General features: G+C 40.3%; 2 long non-coding RNA genes across 2 annotated transcripts; both read right to left on the bottom strand.

Moving 5' to 3' along the window:
* Nucleotides 1-19,536: 19,536 nt before the first annotated feature.
* Nucleotides 19,537-20,136, bottom strand: LOC117595349. The gene is made up of 3 exons (XR_004576549.1): nt 20,098-20,136; nt 19,790-19,849; nt 19,537-19,635 (listed from the first exon to the last, which is right to left on the bottom strand). It is a non-coding gene; the product is annotated as an uncharacterized LOC117595349 (long non-coding RNA).
* A 53-nt stretch (nt 20,137-20,189) lies between these two features.
* LOC114840225 lies at nt 20,190-21,141 on the bottom strand. The gene is made up of 3 exons (XR_003782495.2): nt 21,056-21,141; nt 20,687-20,905; nt 20,190-20,300 (listed from the first exon to the last, which is right to left on the bottom strand). It is a non-coding gene; the product is annotated as an uncharacterized LOC114840225 (long non-coding RNA).
* Between the last annotated feature and the right edge of the window lie 4,280 nt (nt 21,142-25,421).

Below are 25,421 nucleotides of genomic sequence, written 5' to 3'. Positions count from 1 at the left end.
GGAATTACCATCACAATTTGGGAGCTCGTCCTCGGTTACTGATCCTGGGGTCTCCTACTTTTTTTTTTTTCTCCTACAGTACTGGTACCCGGGCATAAATTTCGACCTTGGGAGGTAAGGGCACTTTAGTTTGCGTTTTGGGCGCTTTTATACGGGGGTTAGGGCTCCTTTTTGCGTTCGCGCGCAAGTATATGTGTTAGGGCACATTTATATTCTGCAGACAAAGCTGGGCCCTTGAACATCTCACTTACGGGCCGACGGGTCTATCGACGATGTTAGGGCACGTTGATTGAGATGATAGTGTTAGGGCACTTATGCGTTAGGGCGCTGGTAAAAATGGTTCTGGTGTGAGCGACGCACTCACATGTCATAAGATTTAAAATAGGGTTTGTTTTGCCACGTTTGTTTTTTGCTGCATTTGATGTTGGGTAAGCTTTGTGGTAAGTTTTTGGCGACTGTGTTTATGTTTATAGTACATGGACATGTGAACAAATGTTTCTTTGAGTGTTATTAGGTTTTTCCGGCGACTGCCGTTTTCGTTCGGTGACGGATACGCGGCCTGCCGGGATGATTGGAGGTAGATGGACGTGGTAATGTATGGAAGTTGCAGGAGGCTTGATGTGAAGTTTTTTGGAAGGCGTAGGCTACGGTGTGTAGCTACACTGATGGAAGCTTTGGGAAAGTTGTGTGGGGTGTATTGATCTGTGTTGTAGCCCTTTTCGTTCAAGTTGTCCCCTCTGACCGCCACCACCCTCCCGCTAGGACTCCTTGGAGGTTTGCGTGGTCCCACCATGTCCCTACAATTGACGTAGCCAACCCCGCTGGAGGCCAAGCTCTATGGACCTTTCCGTTGTTTGAGTCAAGAATAGTTCCATAAGTGGGGAGTTGTACACACCAGATGTACACATCCGTAATCTGTGTTTGCGGCGACTGAGACCAAAGAAGATTACAGACCCGGGGTTGACAGACGGGAACACGCAGGAACGCTGAACCGCCTGAGGGAGGGGTGCAGACGGTCAGACAGAAGACGGAGGGAGCATCGACCGGTGACATCATTCCTTAATACAGTTTTCATATGCTTTAGTAAACAATGTGGTTGGTTTTTGTATGTCAGATTTGATGGATTTGAGAAAGTATGGTAAATAGAAGTTATTTTTGAGGTGTTTTGGTTATAGCGCCTTTATTTAGAAACATGTCGTTTTTGTTCCATGTCCTGACACCCAATTCCTATGCAGCTAACCTATTGCATTGCGATTAGTGCTGGATCATAGGCAGTTGGACTGCGTGATGGAGTATAGCGTGCTCCTGTATATAATGGTTTTGGATGTTGAATTGGGAATATGTCTGATTGTGGTAGACATCTAGTAAATGCATTTGTCCATGTTGGTATTCCCTGTGCATGGGGGTTCTGATTGGCTGCATTGTATGTTCCTTGGTGGGATATGTGTATTTGTTTGAGGTTGTTGTTACCTTGGAAGTTTTGAAATCGCAAGGTTTTGCGTTGTTTGGTGTCCACTGGGGTGTATGTGAAAATAATGTCCTAAATTTAATTAGAGGGATAGATTGGATATTGGTATAATGATGATTCTCTGATTTGGTAAAATATGGTCTTGTGGTTTCGTAATGAGGGGTTAAAATTGTGTTTTCTCTCTCTTGTATGGAGTGGGATGCAGACCATAGCGAAAGTCTTTAGTATTAAGATAACACCCTGTTTTCCATGAAGACTGGATTCGCAGCCAATATAGTCATAGCCTGCAAAGGAGGGTAAAATGGCTACAGCCCGTTTATTTCCTTAATAAATAACCCATAGGATTAGATGTCCTATTTTAAATGTTCAATTGGATTTGGTTAATTAATGTAGTTTCACTTCGTTTGTATTTACAATGATACCTGGGATAATACTTGTGTTCTCGGACCTATGCCTGATGCTCGTTGCTGGCATTTTAAATTCTAGCCTGATGGGTTGATGTGTCTGCGTTTGGAGATCAAGGTTGGCATTTGCACTAAGGGTTCCATTCGAGTGTTCAGACTGTTCTCACCCGTGTTAATTTGTTTTGGTTGCATATTCAGCTTGCAATGTTTTCTTGAATGCATGTTAGGATTTTCTTTTTCATTTCGGTTCTGTAATGGTTCTGCTTTCAAGCTTGGAATCATTTTCCGTTGACTCTGTCGTGACAGCAGGGGGGGACTGTGTGAAATGATTATCTATAATGAAAAAGAGTTGAACTTAGAGTTCAAAGCAAATTAAATAGGTACTTAAAGAAGTTACGTGAATAATCGAGTTTCCATAGTGTTTGAGATGGGTTGTTTCTCAAGATAACAATGTGTCCCTTATTGATAAGGTGACCATTCCTCAAAAACAGGGTCTGTTATCCTTAGGTTATTAGGCCATCCCCCACTCCGGGTTGAGCTCTTGGGATAGGGCGTAAAAAGGGGGGGTCATGATCTATGACAGGATTACAGAAGTGTCTTTGATGTTCTAGGATTGTAAGAAGAGACTTGGAGACATTCACACTGAGTTTCATCTTGTAGAAAGTTAGGCTAAATAACAGTTATGTTAGCTGACCTTCAAGATGGTGTGAAATATGTGATTTGAAATAAGGTATTTGATCATTTATGTGAAACAATGGTGAATTTGATTGTAGTCCCGATACAACACAATCAGATGTAAATTATATAGGTAAACTGAGAATTGTTCATGAACTACTCTTTGAGAGTGGTACTTCAATGTAAGCAAACTATCTTAACTGGGAAATTGTGTTCTTCTGTTCTTTGTGTTGGTTGTTAAACCAACTATAGAAAAGAGTGGAATTGTTATTTTGCTACACTAACAGAACAGAAGCACGAGAAATCTTAATGTTAACGATACTGTTATTGATTACAACTGTTCTAATCTATTTGGACAAAAGAAGTAGAGAGATATTGGAAATATAGGGTTTGAGTGTTTGATAGTGTGTGACTCTAATGTATCAGCAAGATGCAACAAGCTAACGTAATGGACATATTTGTGATGGTGTACTGTGCAGTTGCAACTAATCTTCTCAAGATTCACAGACAGGTACAGGACACTTGAAAGCGATTCGGCAATAGAGGACTTGTTGGATCCCAGAGAGAGACTTGGCTTTAAGGACAACTGTGAGGTGGCTGAGATGAGATGGATCTCACAGACACACAGACAGACTGTCCTACAGCTACGAGTGGAGTCTACTCTGGGACGCCGCACATCTAGGCACCGCACGTTTACAGGATGCTGTGTTCCTGTGAGCTGGACTGATTCGAGTCCTGACGATTCTGCCATGTGATGGAGAAGGCAACCTCTGGCCAAGAGGATGGAGGCGAAGGAAAGCTCCGGTTCTGGACAACGTTTAAGGGGCGCGGAAAGATCTACTGCACAACATCATGCTACGCTGATTGGGTCCATACCAGGTGCATCTCATCTGCTGTCCAGGTAACTGAGAGAGGAACCTGGGGTCGACGACACACGCTACAAGAGGGCTTCGGTGTTTAAAGGGTTGGCAAAGTGAATTTTCTGAGGGAAAAGTGAATTTTCTGGTGCTAGTAACCAGTCACTTTTTACATGGCCTTTAGCTATAGAGCCTTTAGCTAAAACTGGTCATCCTGGCGTTCACAAGGGAGAACACACAGATTCTCCTGGCCTGGGTGATAAAGCAGCTAGAAAGAAAGACAACACCTTGGAATGGTATAGTTTTAACTTGCGTTTGTGCATGCTGTGATGTACTGTGTTCACAGAAAATGGATTTTGGAAATATCCCTGGGCCATGCAGTGATTTACACTTTGTGTCTGTTTTCAATACATTGCTGCCGGAGGGCCCAAAGATCGCAGCCATCCAATGTGGGTTTTCGGCCTTGTCGCTTGAATCTTTTAATGATATTATGTACTGTAGATGATAAGGTCCCCAAACTCTGCAATTGTATTTTGAGAAATGTTCTTCTTAAATTGATGCACTATTTGCCTGTGCAGTGTTTCACAGAGTGGTGAACCCCTCCCAATCTTTGCTTCTGAAAGACTGATCCTCTATGGGATGCTCTTTTCATACCCAATCACATTAATGACCTGTTGCCAATTAACCTAATTTATTGTGAGATGTTCCAACAGGTTTTTTTTTATTGTGAAAAATTATAATTTTCACAATTTTTCCAGTCTTTTGCTGCCCCTGTTCCAGCTTTTTTGAAATGTGTTGCTGGCATCAAATTCAAAGTGGGCATATATTTTTCAAGAAACAATAAGATTTCTCAGTTTCAACATTTGATATGTTGTCTTTGTATTATTTTCCATTGAATACAGGGTTTAAATGTTTGCACATAATTGCATTCTGTTTTATTTATATTTTACAAAGCGTCCCAACTTCTTTGGAAACTGGTTGGTATGTGGACACCCCTACTAATTATTGAGTTCAGTTGTTTCAGCCACACCCATTGATCACTGGTGCATCAAATTCCAGAACATAGCCATGAAATCTCAATAGACAGATATTGGCAGTACTATGGGTCATACTGAAGAGTTCAGTGACTTAAAATGTGGCACCATCTTTGCCAGAAGTCAGTTTGTGAAATTTCTGCAATATTAGATCTGCCCCAGTCAACTGTAAATGCTATGATTGTGAAGTGGAAGTTTCTAACCCTCCTATTGTGTTTGAAAAGGGTTTACACCCTTAGTGTTCACAGGTCAAATTTGACCCGTGCTTGAGTTCACTGACAAGCACGGGGGAAAAAACAACACTAATTATCATCCAATTAAATGTTTTATCTGCTAAGTTACTTATTATGCATCCATAATCATAATATATATATACTTACTTTTATATTTTATGTACCTTAGACCACAAATTCAATGTACAAATCATTTTTTTAATTTAAAATAGGCAACATGTACCTATTTTATTGCTTATGACGTACAAAGCAGGCAAATATATTATAAGACCATGAGAGGCTGATGATGAATCAAAGAATTCCCAAAATAACTTCTAAGTATAACTTGTCAATTTAATTTCCTAAAACAACAATTTATTTTGGTCAATCACACAACAAGATTTATGAACAAGTGTCATCTCTGGCTAGGTGTGTGTGTCTGTGTGTATTGATGTATGTATGTGTATGCATGACGGGCAGCATGTGAATGTTTGGATGTGTGCCTTGCAAATGTATTTCTGACATTTGTGGCAAATGAAGCTGTTCTTCTTGTGAGGGCAGAACTGGCATCTCTTTCTCTTGTTTACAGTAGCCACAGTTGGATGAATAGGGACGGTTTCATCCTTGGCTTGAAGCTGCATCATCACATTGGCAGAGGCAGGGGTTCAGGGTACACATCGCTGTTGTTCAGCATGAGGGCTCACCAGAGATTGTCCTAGCTCCTCCAGAAACTGCCAAATGTTGTATGGCTTTGCAGAGTTCCATCCAGGCTTAATGTCACTCCACACTGCCAATGTATTGTAAGACAAGACATCCAAGATGTTGTAAAAGATGACCAATGGCCACCTTGCTGTCATCCGTTTACAAGTGTAGGTGCCAGTAACCTTGTTTTTATTCCAGAATGACTCCTGTGGAGTATCACATCAGCAACAAATTTTAGTTCCTCATGGGACAGTATGACACCAATGTGGTGTCTTCAGTAAAAGAAAACTTTGAGGAGAGCGTGAGAAAGCTCTAGCTTATACTGCTATACAGCTGGAGGACAGATGTGTCCTGTGTGTGTGTGTGTGTGTGTGTGTGTGATACAGACAGTGGGTGTGTGTGTGTGGGATCATATTTGCTGCGTGCCACTCTACAATTCAAGTCAATACGCTATCTTAGAATGAAACATAATTTTAATATTATTACACAATATTATTATACTATTATTATAGGTTTTATGACTATTATTTTAGTTTTATTGCTATTGTTGTTATTCAAAATGTACAATGTATTTCTCTGCATAAACACCCCATAATTATTACTGGGTCAAATTTGACCCATAACACCATGGATGTAACTTTTTTACATGGGTATTAAAGGTATGTTTCACACATCTAAACTTGAAAACGGGTCAAATTTGACCCAAAAACTATTGGTGAGCTAGGAGCAACCACAGCCTAGCCACAAGGTAGCTCTGTTATTGCTGCAAACAATGCGACTTATCACAGGGACTAACATTAGTTAATGGGCATGTCAGTATGATAGAAATGTTTGTTGGGTGAGTATATAACTTGGAAATATTGGTCACAATAAATTAGCTCCCAGCTGAAGTTGCCAAATACTCGGGAGCTTCAGTAGTTAGTTAGCTTCGATATTGGGTGGAAGATCTGAGTTCAGAGTAGTTTCAAGTTTATTTATCAAATGTACTGAAAAACACAGCATCATCCTGCACAATGAAATTCTTGTGACATGGCACCTGACATCAACGTATTAAGAATTAAGAAATATATATAAAGCAAAATATATAGCAAAAAAAGCTATAATATACAAAACACTGTTAACCTAGTAGCAATTTAAAAATAGTATGGTAAACTAGCAGCAAATGGGTAGGCGTCTAGGGGAGGGATCTCCTCTGGGCTTTGGGGGTTAGGCTCCTCAGTGCCTGCGCTGGAGAGCTGGGATGGCAGGGACTCATGCTCACCACCCTGTTGTTGCACAGGAAGAAACACAGAACATTTTATCCATGCAGCTGGATCAGTACCCATTTTTAAATGTCTTAAAAAACATGTTTTTCTGATTGCATTCTTATATAATTTTTTTTCAAACACGTTATAAAAGGGCTTTTACCAAATCATTATGACTTTTAAAGCACTTTGATTAGTTTTATAATTGATCTTGTTTTAACATCAGGTACTTTTTAATGATGCAACTGTTTGTCGTTTTGATCTGTTTCCTTGCCCTTTTAAAAGTATACTATTTATGTATTTTAATGAGTGCAAAATGTGTAAATGAATGCTGTAAAATCATAACCAAATGTGCTGTAAAATGAAAATATGACGAGTTAGAATGCAATCAAAAATAATGAAAAGTGTAAAGGTATTTATATAGAAAACAAATTAAACAAATGTTTCTCTTTGTCCTGCTTTTGATGCACATATATCCAGTGAAAGGACAATGGTATTTTATTGTTTTTTTCTTATTCCAGAAGAGGATTGTCCAACACTGGGTTGCACCTCTTTCATCCACATTTTTTTCAACTCGATTTCCCCAGGCCTTGGCTAGCGTGGCCTTGTCAAAAAGGCTATTTGACATGTACTTTTTTTAAATGCAAAGAGTATTCCATACTTAATAGCAACATTGCTATTATGAAAATTCCCTCAACATACAGCTCTAGAAAAAATTAAGCGACCACTGCACCTTTTTCTTTCCTTTCCAAAATAGTTGAAAAATAAGGTTTTGAGTGCAGTGGTCTCTTAATTTATTCCTGAGCTGGATGTTGATGTATGCTGTGTTTGTGGTGAACCATGTGCTTCTTCTCAAGAACAAAAATAACCTTTTGCAAGACAAATTGTCATTAGTGTAATAAGACTGCTACCTAGGTTTTGAGGATATGTTTTTACTTATAAGTATTGACTAACACAACACTTAACATGTTTCAACTGTTTTGTTTTTTTGTCATCCTATAGAAATATTAGCAATGACAGCCATTGCTCCATACAAAGCATTTTAGAAATAAAAGTATTTCCAGGCCTCCAATGAGTGGATTAATTTAGAGGTATGGCTAAGCAAGACTTTTTCAATCTAAACCTTACCCTAACCCTAAATGTAACCCGGAAGAGGGAAATAGCGATTTCACCATGTTTTCAATGTGAATGTCTTTCCAGGCTGATAATCCAAACCCTCTACATACTTGAGTTTCTCCAGTCTCCAGCATCCAGCAGAGTCTCCAAGGTGATTGTGGCTCAGATCCAGCTCTTTAAGATGTGAGGGTTTTGACCTCAGAGCTGAGGCCAGAGAATCACAGTCTGAACAACAACCCTCTGTTAGACCACAATGTCCTAAGCTAATGGTCAGCAGAACACAATAACAAATGTTCAAAAATGATGTAACTCCTACTCCAGGAAAATTGACTCACACAAATGTCTGTATGTTGACTCACACAAGTCTTAGTCCAGCACAGAGCAGCTCCACCCCTCTGTCTTCTAGGTGATTGTAGCTGAGGTCCAGTTCTCTCAGGGCAGTTCGGTGTCTGCAAGGCTGAGGCCAGAGTCGGACAGGATTCATACGCTATCATAAAGCCAGATATTCTTTAGAGAAGAAATAATCTGTTAGATATACAGGTGCCGGTCATATAATTAGAATATCATCAAAAAGATGATTTATTTCAGTAATTCCATTCAAAAAGTGAAACTTGTATAATGTATAAATTCATTCCACACAGACTGATATATTTCAAGTATTTATTTATTTTAATTTTGATGATTATAACTAACAACTAATGAAAACCCCAAATTCAGTATTTCAGAAAATTTGAATATTACTTAAGACCAATACAAAAAAAAGATTTTTAGAAATGTTGGCCAACTGAAAAGTATGAACATGAAAAGTATGAGCATATGACCAGCACCTGTACACAGCCTTCATAATAATGATACTGTATACCTCAACCCTAACTTACATTGCTCTCTTGCAGGTAGGGCATCCCAGTGGTGATGAGAGCCCACCTGGCAAGACAGCAAGGGTGGACAGTATCAAGCCTACTGATCACCTTCACGCCCCCGGGCCAGGCTACACCTAAATATAAAACGTGCTATATATATTATTTTTTAGTAGACACTTGAAAGTTTGCACTGAGCTTACATTTTTAACATTAATTGCAGATCATTCCACAGTAGTGGAGCTCTATGAAAAAAGGCCCTGCCTCCGGCTGTTTGTTCAGAGATTCTAGGTACAATTAAAAGGCCTGCATTTTGCAATCTAAGGTTACGTGTAGGTATGTATGGCTGGATTATTTCAGCAAGGTAAGTAGGAGCAAGTCCATGTATTGATTTATAGGTTAACAGTAAAACCTTAAAATCAGCCCTAACCCTAACAGGCAGCCAGTGTAAGGACGCGAGTAATGTGTTTAAATTTTTTTGTTCTAGGTAGGATTCTAGCAACCATGTGCAGCACTAATTGAAGTTTAGTATTAATTTGTCAGGGTAACCAGAGAGAAGAGCATAGCAGTAATCTAGTCTAGAAGTAACGAAAGCATGGATTAATTTTTCTGCATCAGTTTTTGATAAAAAGTTTCAGATTTTTGCAATGTTTCGAAGATGAAAATAAGCAACACTTGAGACATATTTTATATGTTCTTCAAAGGAGAGGTCAGGGTCACGGGGTAACGTGTGATGGCAATTTTATCGATCAGAACTCTTTAAGAAGGAAGTACAGAGACGAAATACTCTTGGCACAAATTAAGAGTTTATTAAATCATTTGCAAATGAGAGAGACGCGTCAAACGCTTACAGACATAATCATCCGAGGAGTCTCTAACACCATACATGAATAATCCGTATTTACTACATTGAAAAGGGGTGTGTTAAGATGCTGCCATCTGTTTACCCCAAAGGGCGGGCTGTCCCCCCACCTTATCCTTCTCAACTCCTGAGGAGACACAATGTCTGGATAATCCACCCGTGCCGGTCAAGGATGTCTCCTATTCAAACACCACACCCCTCTTGGCATCTTTAACTAGTAACTCATTCATACATGTATAGGACGACAAAGAATACATCCTTCTTCTAGGCAGGAGGACATGGCCCAAATACCTAATAATCCTCTGATATTATACAGACATGTGTGTCACAATCAAAGTACAGATTTACATATCAGCCAATGGAAAGACAGACATTTCTCAAATACACCTTAGTTAAAATTTTCCATAACAAACGCAGAGGTTTTTTACAGTTTTTTGGGATACGACCATGCAGCCGTCAATGTTCACTGTAAGATCTCCTAACAACGCTCTTTGTTTCTTGGGTCCTAAAATGAGCATTTCTGTTTTCCTTGAGTTTAAGAGCAAGGAATTCTGTCATCCACTTCCTAATATCTGAAACGCATGCATCCAAAGTAGCTAATTTTGGGGCTTCTCCATGCTTCATTGAAATATATTACTGTGTGTCATCAGCATAACAGTGAAAATTTACATTGTGATTTCGGATTACATCGCCCAGAGGGAGCATATATAGTGAGAACAATAATGGGCCCAGAACCAAGCCTTGAGGAACACCAAAGCATACCTTTGACTTGTCAGAGGATAGGCCATCCACACTAACAGACTGATATCTGATATCTTTCAGATAAATAAGATTTAAACCAGGCTAGAACATGTCCACATAGCCCAATATAGGTTTCCAATCTCTCTAAGAGAAGGGAGTGATCAATAGTGTCAAAAGCAGCATTAAGATCAAGAAGCAACAGGACGGATGCAGAACCTTTGTCTGAGGTCATTAGAAGGTCATTTGTTACCGTCACGAGTGCAGTCTCAGTACTATAATGGGATCTGAAACTGGACTGGAGCATTTCATAAATGTTATTTGTCTTCAGGAAGGCATTCAGTTGTTGGGAAACACATTTATCTAAGATTTATGAGAGGAACGGGAGGTTTCAATATTGGCCTATAATTGTTTAATATGTCGGGATCCAGATTAGATCATTTTAGAAGAGGCTTAATTTCTGCTATCTTTAGTGAGTTTGGTACACATCCGAAAGAAAGTGTGATGGCAATTTTATCGATCAGAACTCTTTAATGAGGAAGTACAGAGACGAAATTCTCTTGGCACAATGTAACATTTTATTAATTATTTGCAAATAAGAGAGACACGTCAAACGCTTACAAACATAATTGTCAAAAGTACCTAATAATCCTCTGATATTATACAGACGTGTGTCACAATCAAAGTAAAGATTTACATACCAGCCAATGGAAAGACAGACATTTCAGCAATTTATTTTGTTCAGCATTGGCTGACCTAGCACAGGAAATAGCTCCTTAAGTAATTTTGTTGGAATTGGGTCTAGCTGACAGTTTGTGGGTTTAGAACTCATTACAAATTTTGTGAATGTGTCGAGCGAAACGGTATCAAAAAATTCAAGTGTCCCCATTGACACCTGGTCAGGGAGGTTCAGGACATTTTTAGGACAACTGAGATTTTTGAGGACCATAACTATTTACGGAGGAGTCAGTTATTTGTTTTCTAATGGTGATGATCTTTTCATCAAAGTAGTTCATGTATTCCTTACAACTAAAGTGAAGACCCAATTAACTTGTTGAGCTTTGCTTTTTTGTTAAATTTTTGTTAACACCACAGTGATGAGGAGGAAGTGTTTGTACATCTGAGTCAGAGTTTTGGGGATTTCATCTTTGTCTGTTTCTTTCAACACTGTCTCAAGGACAGTGGCTGAAATTCAACAGAAGACTGGTATGAGACACATAATGTGGAAGCTTCTGGATGTTTTTATGTGGTTGATGATTTTATTGGCCAGATTCTGGTCTGAGATTCTCTTCCTGAAGTACTCTAGCTTATGAGGGTTATTGAACCCTCGTACCTCTGTCACCTGGTCAACCAACTCAGGAGGTATCTGATTGGCTGCTGCAGGTCTGGTAGTCCAGAGGAGAGCAGAGGGAAGAACATTTCCCTTGATGAGGTTCGTCAGCGGCATATCCACTGAGGTGCACTCTGTCACATTAGACACACATTCATTGTTGTCAAAGTCAAGACATAGTCTGCACTCATCCAGACCATCAAAGATGAACAGAACTTTGCACTAGTCAAAGTTGGAGAATCCTGGTGTTTCAAAAATCATATTACTCAACCCAACTGAATTTCTCCTTCTTTATCAAATTCAGCTCCAGGAACGGAAGTGGAAATATACACTGGAAGTCATGATTAGCTTTTCCTTCAACCCAGTCCAAAATAAATTTTTGCACAGAGACTGTTTTTCCAATAGAAGTAACTCCTTTTGTTAGTACATTTCTGATAGGTGTTGCCTTGTTCAATTGTGGATTTGAAGATGTCGTTACATTTCATTGCCATCTCTGGTCTTCCTTGTATCCTGGTAGTTTTTTCAATATGCCTCACCTAATGTTCCTTATTGACCTCTCCACTTTCACCCTCTGTGATGTAAAGCTCTGTTATAGATGTTGTCAAAACATTGTGCCATTCCTCGTCTACCTATACCCTCAGATATCTTTTCGGACATTTTCAGCCTGTCTTTGAGATTTTTCAGTCTGAAACCCCACAGCACATTCATCTAAATGATCAAAGCAGGATATGAGTGTTATTCAACATTATGGTACACTACTCAATTTGAACAATGACTACTATGTATTGTCCTCTTAATTTAAAGTAATTTACATTTCCAGAAATACCATATAAACTATTCAAAACATTGACGTTTGGACAACAAGCTTTATTCAAACTGAAAGGAAATATTACTTGTGTTCCAGTTCTCCATTAAACTCTCAGCGAGATCTTTTTCAAGATTGCCACTGAGATCTTGACAGCACCGTCATTGCCGTAGGTCTGCACCATCACATCTACTGTGTCTATTCTGTCAGCATTATCTAATTGGCACTTAGGAATTTTGACAAAGCACATCTGATAGATCAACTCATCAGCTTGCTGCAGGTACCATTGAAATTTCATCAACTCGTCTTTGCAAAGCTCCTCCAGAGTGGCCAGAAGCTTCTCTATAAGAGCAGTCACCATTCTGTATCTCCAGAGTCCAGATACTGTGAAACAACAGAATGAAGCCCTTTTTAAAAAAACATAAAGTCAAACAAATGCTGTAACTTCCAATATGACTCCACAGACCTTTTGAGAAGATGTGTGGCTAATGACAGCAATTACCTTGCTGGCCACCAAAATATATTTTGGGGAACTTGGTTTTGCAGTGCATTTCATATATCTACAGTATAACATGTAAAGCTTCAGGACATTAAAGCATCCCAGACTGACCACAAATACATAGTAGGATTTTACAGTCTTTTTAGTCACTTTTCTACTATTCACTAAAGTATCTCCCCCAGATTGATGATAATAAAAACAACTAACTACCAGCTAATGAGGCAATTTGTAATCCATGTACTGTATAGTACATAGGTCTTTAACCCTCTCCTGGGGACCCTCCAGCCATTTCACATTTAGTTTTAGGCCTGAACTAGCTAACTTAACTAGGTAAGGGCTTGTTAATTAGTTAATAAGCTGATTCAGGTGTGCTAACTTTGGGACACATCTAATAGACGGAATGGCTGGGGGGTCCCCAGGAGAGGGTTGAAGACCTATGGTATAGCGTGTTGCATTAGCGATTAAAGAGGGGGTAGAACATATAATGTTGTTGGATGTAGCACACAGTGTCCCATGATTTCACATTATATTTTTGACTTTACAAACTTTCCTAGTCCTATGTATTTTCTACAACACATCACTGGCCAAACTACCAGGTTGGCAAGGGGTGGCAGCTGCAACCCTAAAAAAACTTGCCACCCCATTTGTCAGGAGTGTCTGCTATAATATATTTCTACTTTAGTTGTTAATCTCTATGGTAACCCATTCCGATATCTTTGATTCCCCCCTTCCCCTTCTAAACTTGGGGATGCTATGTAAAATATTTATTATATGTGTGACCTCTTTGTATGAGTTGATTCATATTATCAGTTTGTATGCAGAGCTAACAATCTTGGCATAAGGGAATAGTAAATACTAACTTCTGTATAAATTGTCTTCTGTAACTTTGTATGTTTACCATTTCTCTATTTAGTAACCTTTTGTTTAAGAATGGAAGGGAACAGCTATAGTTTCAGTATGTTCATCAGATCCACGGTCAAGCCATGTGATTGCTAGCTAAACATTTAACTCAAGAGTTCAGATAAGGCTGGTGGTCACAAAGGTAAGGGGGTTGGTTGTCACTGTGGCAGGGCCGACCCAAAGAACATGGTTGAAGTGCATTATGTGCAAAGATTGGGCTCACACAGAGTGTACCCCTTATAGACTATCAAATTACATATGTCAAAACTGTGATTCCTGCGATTCTGACTAAGATTTTACAAGATTACTAACTACTAACAAACAAACCTACCCACTCAAATAAGTAAAACATTTTGATACATTTTGTAGTTCATGTTTCAGACAGTTTTCTTGACTGATGGATAATGTTTTGCTTTATTAAAAGCCTGCCTCTATCTGTTCATTATCTGTAAATAAACATCCAATTAAATACAATGGGATTTAAACATAGTGCAGAAACTTTATAGATTAACACATTACAAATTGTAACATTCAATGTAAAATTTAACATTTACAATTAATTGGTGTACTTTGGTTAAAAAAAATCTTAATTTCCTTTTGCACATCTCATTGGAATATACAGTGACAACCGACCCCACCACTGTGGTTATAACACTTTCTCAGAGTGTGGCTTATTCCTTCATGTTAAAACATGATAAAAGTGAAATTAATTCATACCCAAGACCATAACCTGAAATGAGTATGCTGTAATTTACAATCCATCCCCAGCCTCCCCTACTGCGACATGTCACTTTCCCAGGTGACAAATATAAGGGGATATTATAGTAGTAACCCCTCATTACAACGTTTTTTATTTAATTTGTCATCAGTCTGTACGTTGCACATATACTATTACGTATGACATGGCCAACTTCAATAATAAACATTCCCCACATCCCTCTTAATTAGCGTTGTAGGAAGTAATGTCAAATTACATTGTAACGAGGACGCACGTGGAAGACGCGCGCGCCATCCCCCCCGACGTGGTATTCGGCGTGCGTCATCGCCTGCCTTCTAGTCACGCCGCTCCTCCTCCCACAGCACTGTCATGTCTTGTAATTGCACGCACCTGGTGTCCATTCTCTCATTAGGTTGCCTATATTAGTTCCCTTGTTTCTGGGCGTTTTTGTGTGGTATTGTTCTATGTTCAGTGTTCTGTATTTGCCGTGCGCGGTTGTTTTGCGCTTGTGCGCTATTTGATTATTACATGCCTTTTTTTGAAAGAAGAACGCAATACATTTATTTTGACTGCCTCCCTGCATTCGACTCCTTTTTTGAAACGCTACGCTACTGTTATACATACTGACTAAAACGTACTTATTTTCAATAAGTCTTCTACAGATCATTCTTCACTTTTTCTTAAAAATGTAAATAGTGAAAATTACTGGTATATGAATGCGCACTTAAGTTAGCCGAATATATATATATATATTATATATATATATATATATATATATATATATATATATATATATATATATATATATATATATATATATATATATATATATATATATATTATAACTCAGTCAGCAGAGAGAATTTTCTAGCGTTGGGTCACCGAGGTAAAGTTGGTTTGATAATGGATATTCAAGATCAGGTCTTGAGATCAGGTCTTGTTTTCCCAGACTCAGCCAAACTATAACCTGGTGTTATAGTGTGAAAACGATGTACACAGCGGTCTGTTTATGGTTAGGGACCGTCAATACATTTTAACCATGTGGCTTAGAAACCTCAAAGAACATTCAAATTGTTCAGAGAGCACAACAACATCAATCAATCAATCAATCAAAATGTATTTATAAAGCGCTTTTTACAACAGCAGTTGTCACAAAGTGCTTTACAGAGACACCCGGCCTTAAACCCCAAGGAGCAAACAACAGTAGTGTTGAATTTCAGTGGCTAGGAAAAACTCCCTAAGAAGGTCGAATTTTAAGAAGAAACCTAGAGAGGACCCAGGCTCAGAGGGGTGACCAGTCCTCTTCTGGCTGTGCCGGGTGAGATATTAAGAGTCCAATTGGAATAATAAATACATTTCTCTTGGCTAAATCCAGAGTATATTTGATTTTAGACTAGGTCAGAAGTATGACCAGGTGGACAAGGACAGGAACAGCAACGGTCCCCCCAAACCAGGTAATCCGCAGGTGTGGACCAGGACCTCATCTCCTTCTAAAATGTAAAATTGGAGGAAACTGAGAAAAGTTAGTAGTACATCCCTCATGTCCCCCAGCACAATAATATAGCAGCGTAACACCTTGGAAACAGAGACGGGGGGGTCCGGTGACACTGTGGCCCTACCCGGGGGAGGCCCCGGACAGGGCCCAACAGGCAGGAAATCAATCCAACCACATTGCCAGGCATCAACCAAAGGGACACCCACCAACCGCAACCCCCCTGAATGAGGGCCGAGTATTGCTAGCAGCGTACAGCCCAACTGCACAAGTGCGCAATAGAGAGTCAACAACAAGCCAGTGACTCTTCCCCCGAAGGGCATTGGAGGGAGGGCATCCCAGTGGCGACGAGAGCCCACCTGGCAAGACAGCAAGGGTGGACAGTATCAAGCCTACTGGTCACCTTCACGCCCCCGGGCCAGGCTACACCTAATTATAAACCGTGCTTTTAATATTTTTGTTGAATGACTTTGGCTCTCGCTACTGGTCATGTATCTCTCCTTCCACATACAAAATATAAAAGCACCCTTTTGTTTTTGCCCCCATTTTTCATGAGCTGAACTGCAAGATCTAAGACTTTATCTACACAAAAGGCCAATTTCTCTCAAATATTGTTCACAAATCTGTCTAAATCTGTGTTAGTGAGCACTTCTCCTTTGCCGAGATATCCACCTCACAGGTGTGGCATATCAAGATGCTGATTAGACAGCATGATTAGGTGTGCCTTAGGCTGGCCACAATAAAAGGCCACTCTAAAATGAGCAGTTTCATCACACAGCTCAATGCCACAGATTTTGCAAGTTATGAGGGAGACGTCACCCATTGAGCATGTTTGGGATGCTCTGGATCGACGTATACGACAGCGTGTTCCAGGTCCTGCCAATATGCAGCAACTTCGCACAGCCATTGAAGCAGGGAGTGGACCAACATTCCACAGGCCACAATCAACAACCTGATCAACTCTATGCGAAGGAGATGTGTTGCACTGTGTGAGGCAAATGGTGGTCACACCAGATATTGACTGGTTTTTGGACCCCCCCGAATACAGTAAAACTGCACATTTTAGAGTGGCCTTTTATTGTGGCTAGCCTAAGTCACACCTGTCCAATAATCATGCTGTCTAATCAGCATCTTGATATGCCACTTCTGTGAGGTGGATGGATTATCTTGGCAAAGGAGAAGTGCTCAATAACACAGATTTAGAAAGATTTGTGAACAACATTTGAGAGAATTAGGCCTTTTGTGTACATAGAGAAAGTCTGAGTTCAGCTCATGATAAATGGGGGCACAAATAAAAGTGTTGCCTTTATCATTTTGTTCAGTGAATGTTCACTCTTCAGTGTTCTGTCTGCTCTTTTCCTAACCCTGTTCTTTTATGATCATGAGGTCATTTCCATCCAACTCTGCTGCTCTCATACTGAGTCATACAGAACCATGGTGATGAATCTCTCGTCTCTGTCCTGGTCATCACACTGATCACCATTAGACAGACTGCCCTCCTACCTCTGAGGAAAGACATCACTCATTCTCTCTTATACTGTATTTCTATGTCTCTTTTTCTCTCTTCGCTGTTACTCTCTCTGTCCTCCAATCTCTTTTTCTGTCCTTCTCCCTCTCATTGCCTCTGGGTTTTCAGATGAATGACCTCCTTAAATTACTGAGTTGTCTGAGACTGAGTTGAGGGGATAGTCTGAGTTAGGTCCAGTTAGTTTTCTACCAGCTTTTATACTACTTCACTCCAATTACAACTAATAGAGGGCAACCTTATGAACCATAAAAATACAGCTACACTAAACATACAGTCAAGTGTGTGTGGGTCAAATTGTCCACAAGGAAGTGATACAGGGAGGCTACTATTTGCATTCATCCAACTGCAAATAAATATTAACTGAAACCCAAATAAAAATATTACAACCACAGGAAGCTTAACGTTCAACACAGAGTGACCTCCACTTCACTAGCCTATGCCTGCGTGGAAAATCGTTCCACAGCTGGATTTCTAAGAGCGCAGTGAGTGCTTTGCTGATTCAACTAAAATGTTAAAGTAGTATGACAACCCCTAACAGTACAACTGTGCAGTTTTAATGTTTTGTTTGCATTTCAGACCTCAAAGTTGTCCTCAACCAGGGACAGAATGTTTAGGAAACTGTGTGGTATGTGTTCAAGAAGGTCTTCACACTGGAATTTGCAACCCAACTGAACTGGTGTGGGAGGGCGCTGAAGACTTTCGTCCGGTCAGTACCACTGAAGGATGCTGTTATGTGTAAGTTCAACACTTGCTTATTTTAATATAAGTTAAACATTGGTGGACAAAACCAACTCATCACTGGAAATGTGGATGCTGCCCATACTTCAGTGTTTCCTCTGGAAATGTACCTTGCTCTGGCGGGAATGTTGTTGAGCGGAGCCACCCTCCATCTATTCTCTTCCCTCTCCTCCATCTCTTTCCTTCCTCACTTCCTCTTCTGTTGTTATCTCCACCTCTTTTTTCCTCTCTTCTATCCTCTGTTCCACTATGGTCTACACTCTCCTCTTCCATGTACCTTGTTGGCATTCTACTTTCTGTACCACTCTGTCCCTCATTATCAAGACAATTGTCTCTCCTGACTACTGAAGTAATGTAGTCAGATGGTAACAGATGGTAATAATAATTTATCCTAATTAATAAGGTAATTCAGATTCAAGTATAATACATCAATTTAATCCAACTTTAAAGTTGCCTGATATTTGTCCCTGCTACCCCAGATAGCAATGAGTCGGCAGACCGGAGGCGGTCCTCCAAAGACAGTAGAAGCGTCAGAATGTCTAAATCGCAAACACGCTTGCCAGCTTTCCGCCGGCGGCAGACGCTTTTTAAAAGCGGCAGTCGCACTCCTACCGCCTGTGTTCTGCGGCCGGCCCGTGGTCCAACCGCCTTTCCACCGCCGTTATACAAAAGGTTTTCGAGCGATCTGCCGCTTTTATATATATATATATATATATATATATATTTAATATTTATAGCATGCAGTTTATCGAGAATAATGATTGATCAAACCAGACAAATTTCCATTTGGTGTTTTAATTCCACATTTCAAAGTACAGTAACTGTCATTCAAACAAGATGTGTCAGATCACTGAAATAAATAATAGGCATAAATACACACAGAACATGCAGGTTTCCAATAAAATGGTGGTTAAAAAAAAAAGAACAGCCATACAAGCAAATTATAACACAAACACAATCATTGTTAATAATATAGAGGTCAGCTCTGGGATGAAAATAATTACCAGTAAACATAACAAGTAATGAGGATATTTGGTACCAAAGAATGTGCAGGATGCCAAATAAAACGAGGTAGAACATCACATTTTCAAGCCATTGAGTAAAGCTCTAGAGTAGAATATTCCATTATAATGGCATTGCTGACCTGGAGCACAATATTTACACCATGCTGCATTAAGATGTGTCTCTTGTATCTGTGATAAACAAAACTTGATATACATATATAAAAATACAGAGGTAAAAACAGTAGTAGAACAGACCATTATAACTGCAATGCTGACCTCAATCAATCAATCAAAATGTATTTATAAAGCGCTTTTTACAACAGCAGTTGTCACAAAGTGCTTTACAGAGACACCCGGCCTTAAACCCCAAGGAGCAAACAGCAGTGTTGAATTTCTGGCTTCCACACTGTTGTCTTCAGGTCCCTCCCACATTTGATAGCCAAAAACCGAAGCTGAAAATCCAAAAATGTGTTAAATTACATTTCTCGCAAGCTTCTCATACATAAATATAAAATGTGGATTTAGACTGTAGAATATACAGTGTACAAACTTAATTTGACTTTTTAGATTACCCTACGGCCTTATAAACGAAAGCAACACACTTACAAATCGTTCCTGGAGCTCTTTATCCCCCCTCAAAATGCTGTCAAGAAACACCAAATCTACCTGTGGCACAAGGATTTACAAGCTATATTTAACAATAGAATAACAGTTAAGCATAGTGATGAAATGAAAGTAGAATGTTGGTACTAGTTAATGCGCAATATCAAGTAACAGGTATGAAATAGGATTTACAAACTAAAATAGAATCGTTAAGATGGAATGAAATAAGCCAATATTAAAGTTAATACAAAAAAAACAGGGTGGGTTTGGTGAGTGTAGTCTGGCACTTCTGGCTTCTTGATGTTACTGACTGCAGGATAAAGAAAGTGTTCCAGTTCAGGGATGCTGGGGTGTCAGTAGTCAGCCTAGGTTTAAGGGGTTGGCTGTGGGTCCTTCTCAGCTGGGCGGCTTTTTCCTCCTTCACAGTCTGATGCTCCTTTCAGGTAACGTGTAACGTTAACCTGGACCGCCTCATCAGTGGCATCCTGGGTTGCCGGGTTCTTCCGGAGGGCCCCTGTAGAAAATACAGATCTGTCATTACATTTGAATGGCATAAGGCATAAGGGCATCTACTTAAAAAAATTACTTTGAACAATGGTCTTCAGGAACAGGTCTCTAAAACAGGTTTTATCCCCTATACCAGTCCAGGTTGTATTAACGGCAAGGTTATTAGAGAAAATACTCTGAAGCATTCTCCACACTGTTGTCTTCAGGTCCCTCCCACATTTGATAGCCAAAAACCGAAGCTGAAAATCCAAAAATGTGTTAAATTACATTTCTCGCAAGCTTCTCATACATAAATATAAAATGTGGATTTAGACTGTAGAATATACAGTGTACAAACTTAATTTGACTTTTTAGATTACCCTACGGCCTTATAAACGAAAGCAACACACTTACAAATCGTTCCTGGAGCTCTTTATCCCCCCTCAAAATGCTGTCAAGAAACACCAAATCTTCCTGGGTGTCTAGGGGGAGTAACATCCCCTGGCAGGGATAGCTCTCCAACAGACACATTGGCACTGAAATGTTGCAGCATAGTGTCCATTTTGTTTTCCATGCTACGCACAACATCGCCAAACTCTCCAAGACGTCGCAGCACTAGGGTCTGATCTGCACCTACAGGGGTTCCCAGAATAAAAGAATAAAGTAGTCAGTCCTGGTCCCTCAATTACTAAACAATGACATTTATACCTAGGTCTAATACACGTACATGTGGACCCAGTGGGAATTAAATCAACAACCACAGGTGTCGTTTGCAAGTTGTACCTGATTGCCCAGTGCGAGCAAACATCTTCAGCATTGTCCCAAATAGCTTCACCTGCTCTTGAAGCGAGCCGCTGTCACCTGAAGCTACAAAATGAAAGGCATATGGTCATTCTGAACCTACATTACACACAAAAAAGTAAAATTAAAGAAAGAGTGCATGGCTCCCCTCCCTCAGGGCTTGGCTCCCCTCCCTCAGGGCATGGCTCCCCTCCCTCAGGGCATGGCTCCCCTCCCTCAGGGCATGGCTCCCCTCCCTCAGGGCATGGCTCCCCTCCCTCAGGGCATGGCTCCCCTCCCTCAGGGCATGGCTCCCCTCCCTCAGGGCATGGCTCCCCTCCCTCAGGGCTTGGCTCCCCTCCCTCAGGGCTTGGCTCCCCTCCCTCAGGGCTTGGCTCCCCTCCCTCAGGGCTTGGCTCCCCTCCCTCAGGGCTTGGCTCCCCTCCCTCAGGGCTTGGCTCCCCTCCCTCAGGGCTTGGCTCCCCTCCCTCAGGGCTTGGCTCCCCTCCCTCAGGGCTTGGCTCCCCTCCCTCAGGGCTTGGCTCCCCTCCCTCAGGGCTTGGCTCCCCTCCCTCAGGGCTTGGCTCCCCTCCCTCAGGGCTTGGTTCTCCTCCCTCAGGGCTTGGTTCTCCTCCCTCAGGGCTTGGTTCTCCTCCCTCAGGGCTTGGTTCTCCTCCCTCAGGGCTTGGTTCTCCTCCCTCAGGGCTTGGTTCTCCTCCCTCAGGGCTTGGTTCTCGTTCTGGAAAACTAAAGGCACTATTTTCAAAACTGTTCAAAAACTGGACATTAGGACATAGGCCTAGAATATACCTTCATTGCTGAAAACTTCATGCTGTACATGCGACGCCAGGGGAGTCCAAGGGCCAATAACGGAGCGATGACTTTCTCCTATTGATAATCATTGACGTAAAAATATGTTTGAAGTTATTGCATACATGTAATGAATTGGACTTAAATGTAACAGTTTAGCGCAACGTATTACATACCTCCAGCCTTTTCACCCATTTGCTGCCAGGGTACATTTTCTGCTGGGGGTGTAAAGTTTAGTACTTGACGAACTGGGGGAAAAAACATAACAGCTTTAATTTCACTGCAGAGACTGCATATTCAGTAATGAAACAATAATTGAACTGTGCAAAGCTAATGATATGTACAACACACCTCCACACCTTTTATCCAGAAAGTCAAGTGCCCTAAAGAAAAACAGATTATGGATAAAAGGATTCCTAATCTTAAATAGAATCAATAGTTTCCAAGACAAAAAACATCACAAATAACATCACTTACTTGTACTCAAACTCTTGGCTCTGTGAAGTGGAGTCTGGATTACTGGGGAGAAACCTGGTTCTGAGAAAGAGGGAACAGAAATTTGAAAATCTAACAAAGTGTACAGTTTAGTTACAGGATCACAAATTAAGCATCACAGCAATACATTTTACATACCAGCTCTGAAGTCTACAGATGGCTCAACATTTTCCTGGTTTTCTGGAATCAATGCAACTTCTGTAGAATGTAGTGATTCAAGTGAATGTCCTGTTTGTCCCTCTCAACTCTTTTCATTATTATTTTCCTTTTGGCCCAGTAACTAAACATTGTGACTAACAATGTATTTACCTTTAAAACCAAAACGATTGACCAACAGTAGGTCTCTTGGGTGAAGATAATCGGTAATGCTCTGGCCAAGGTATCTGCAACAAAACCACAGTAGCTATGCTGTGGGGGGGAAACGTTATCAGCCAAATGTGGAACAGTGAAATTGTTAAAAATAAAATGTATTCATTGGGTGTTGTGATTCAAGTGAACACAGAATGTTCCTCAAACATAAAACGTACAGCAGTTCAGAGAATTAGAAATCACAATCGCCTTAAATCCAGTACAGTAGCAACACAGCACAAAACATGCTAGCCACAGTGTGTACTGTAACAAAGGCAAAACAGCATGTGCTAGCTAACACTTACTCTAGCTACTGGACTAGCAGCATACTTGTTCAGGCAAACAAAATAATTTAAACAACATATATACATCGTTCTTTTTGTAAGAAAGACTAAGTTTAAATTTTAGTGTTTTCTAGATGTAAAGCTTTTGCTACCTATTATAGCTCGTTAAAATTCAACGTGTACTAACAACATTGCGTTAACAAGGCTACTTTAGCTAGTTAGGCCAGAACAAAGATGACTACACATTTTAAATATATAAACTAAAAACAATGTCAACATAATATTGCGTTACACAAAAAGGAAACATGTACTTACTTAAACGATGGTAGTCGATGACTTTGCTAGCTAGCAGACTGTAACTCGCGATTGAGCGACGAACTGATGCGAATGTGTCCAAACCAACATGGCCGGTCGATTTTGAGAGTAGCCAATTTAAAAGCGTCTTGCCGCCGAAGGACCGCGGTTTTTAGACCCAGGCAACCGCCAGAGAAAATGAAGCAGTCAAAAAATCTCGCAAGAAATGGGAGTGACGTAATCGGCGGCAAACGTTTCATCCCCGCCAGCAGGACGCACCTATAGCCGACAGCTAAGGGCCGGCGGCAAAAAGAAGCCTTGCGGATATTTTTTGCTATCTGGGACCCCATTCTCTTTTGTTGCAATGACTTAAACTATTTACTCCTGAAGAAAATCACATGGAATGTTGGATTTAATGGTGGATGAACAATCATGGATAAGCATGAAAATAGTACTGTTAGTGTAAGCTAGCCAAACTTGCTTTACCTAACGTCTGTGTTTCTCAGTACGTGTCAGTATAACTGGGGATACAATTGTGTCAGCAATATTGATAGCTACATCTTCTGGTGACTGGCCTTTTCTCCAGTGTTGCCAAGTCTACTTATAATACGCAACTTCATGCTTGTTTTCATTTTGGGTCGGGTTTGTTTGGGTTGCGGTTTTTGGGGGTTGTTTTAAAAGTTTTGGTCGCTTGTTAGGAAAATCTGACAAGAGACTTCGTTCGCTACTTCCCTATATGCATTGATTGACACTGCCTGCTCACAGGCTCACAATAATATAAGTGCTGTAGTGTAATTTGCTCTACTACAAATCCCCACGTGGATCTTTCCTGCCCCCACCTCCCTCCCATTGGCGAAAAATTTAGTTAGAATTCCAAGCGATGTTACAAGTTTCAATGTTTATTTGTCAAATGCACCGAGTAACACAGCGTCATCCTGAACAATTAAATTTTTTTGACATGGCACCCGAAAAATATTTAGTGAGAGTTAAGAAGCATATATAAGCAAAAATATAGCCAGACAAAAAATGAATAAAGCAACACTATACATAACACTGCACACTAGCAGCAGTTTAAAAGAGTGAACTGTATACTAGCAGCAAACTGATTTTCCATCTCTCCTCTCATTTTCTGCTGGTAGGTGATCAGAGATGAGTGGATGGTGCCTGCACGTTGTTGACATTTAATTGTTTTTTTGTAAAAAAAATTTTTATTTGATTGTTGATGTTAAAATACATGTTTTGCGTTTCAAACTGTGGCAGGCTCATTCATTGACTGGAACACGCTATAACGGTATTGGGCTTGTTTTGGAGCTGCGGTTGCTTGTTTGACTCGCGAGAGTTGGCAACACTGCTTTTCTCTCTATCTATAACGTGTGTTCCTCTGATGACTGTCACGATCTTTCCTTCTTCCTGGTGGCTAACACTGTGATATAATTTGTTTAGCATAAGGAGAACGAGAGTTGTTTTGAACGCGATCAGGACGTCTGTTTTCCTGTTTCAACTCGTATGCTTAGCGCGTATTGGTTGCTCTGACAATGACAGTGCGATCTGCATTTCTCAAATTGCATGCAGAAAATCAATCAACGCGCTACATACCATAATAACTGTTTTGTGCACTGACAAATGTGTACGTTGTCTAACAAAAACGTTTAGATGTTTTTTTCTTTACGGCGCCATCACGTTAAATTGAATACTACATAATCACTGTTATACTTATTGCAATCGCATCATATTACGTCTTTCAGGTTCTGTTCTTAAACATTTGCCAGGAATTACTGAGTTCGAGGTTGAAAGGGCGGGGACGGCCAATAATGTATATCTGCAGACCGCAAGTCGGGGGTGTTACTTAATATGGGGGTTTCTGAATATTAAGTTATACCCTCTGATGTTCGCTATTGGTCATTTTAAATGGGGGTTCCTGAATATTAACTAACACCCACTGATGTTCGCCATTGGTCAGTTAATATTGGTCAGTTTGGGTACATCCTGGTTTGACACACATTTCAACACTAGGTGTCATGTATGCGTATGACGTCATTACGTTGAGTGTACTAATGGAGGAAGTGTAAACTAAAGTTACAACTTTATCTCAGAGTCCATGTGATTTCATTCAATATAATTTGTCAAGATATAACATT

This window comes from Esox lucius, chromosome 11 (genome assembly GCF_011004845.1).
Source record: "Esox lucius isolate fEsoLuc1 chromosome 11, fEsoLuc1.pri, whole genome shotgun sequence".
NCBI classification, from domain to species: Eukaryota; Metazoa; Chordata; class Actinopteri; order Esociformes; family Esocidae; genus Esox; species Esox lucius.
This window is presented reverse-complemented; position numbering and strand designations above follow the sequence as displayed.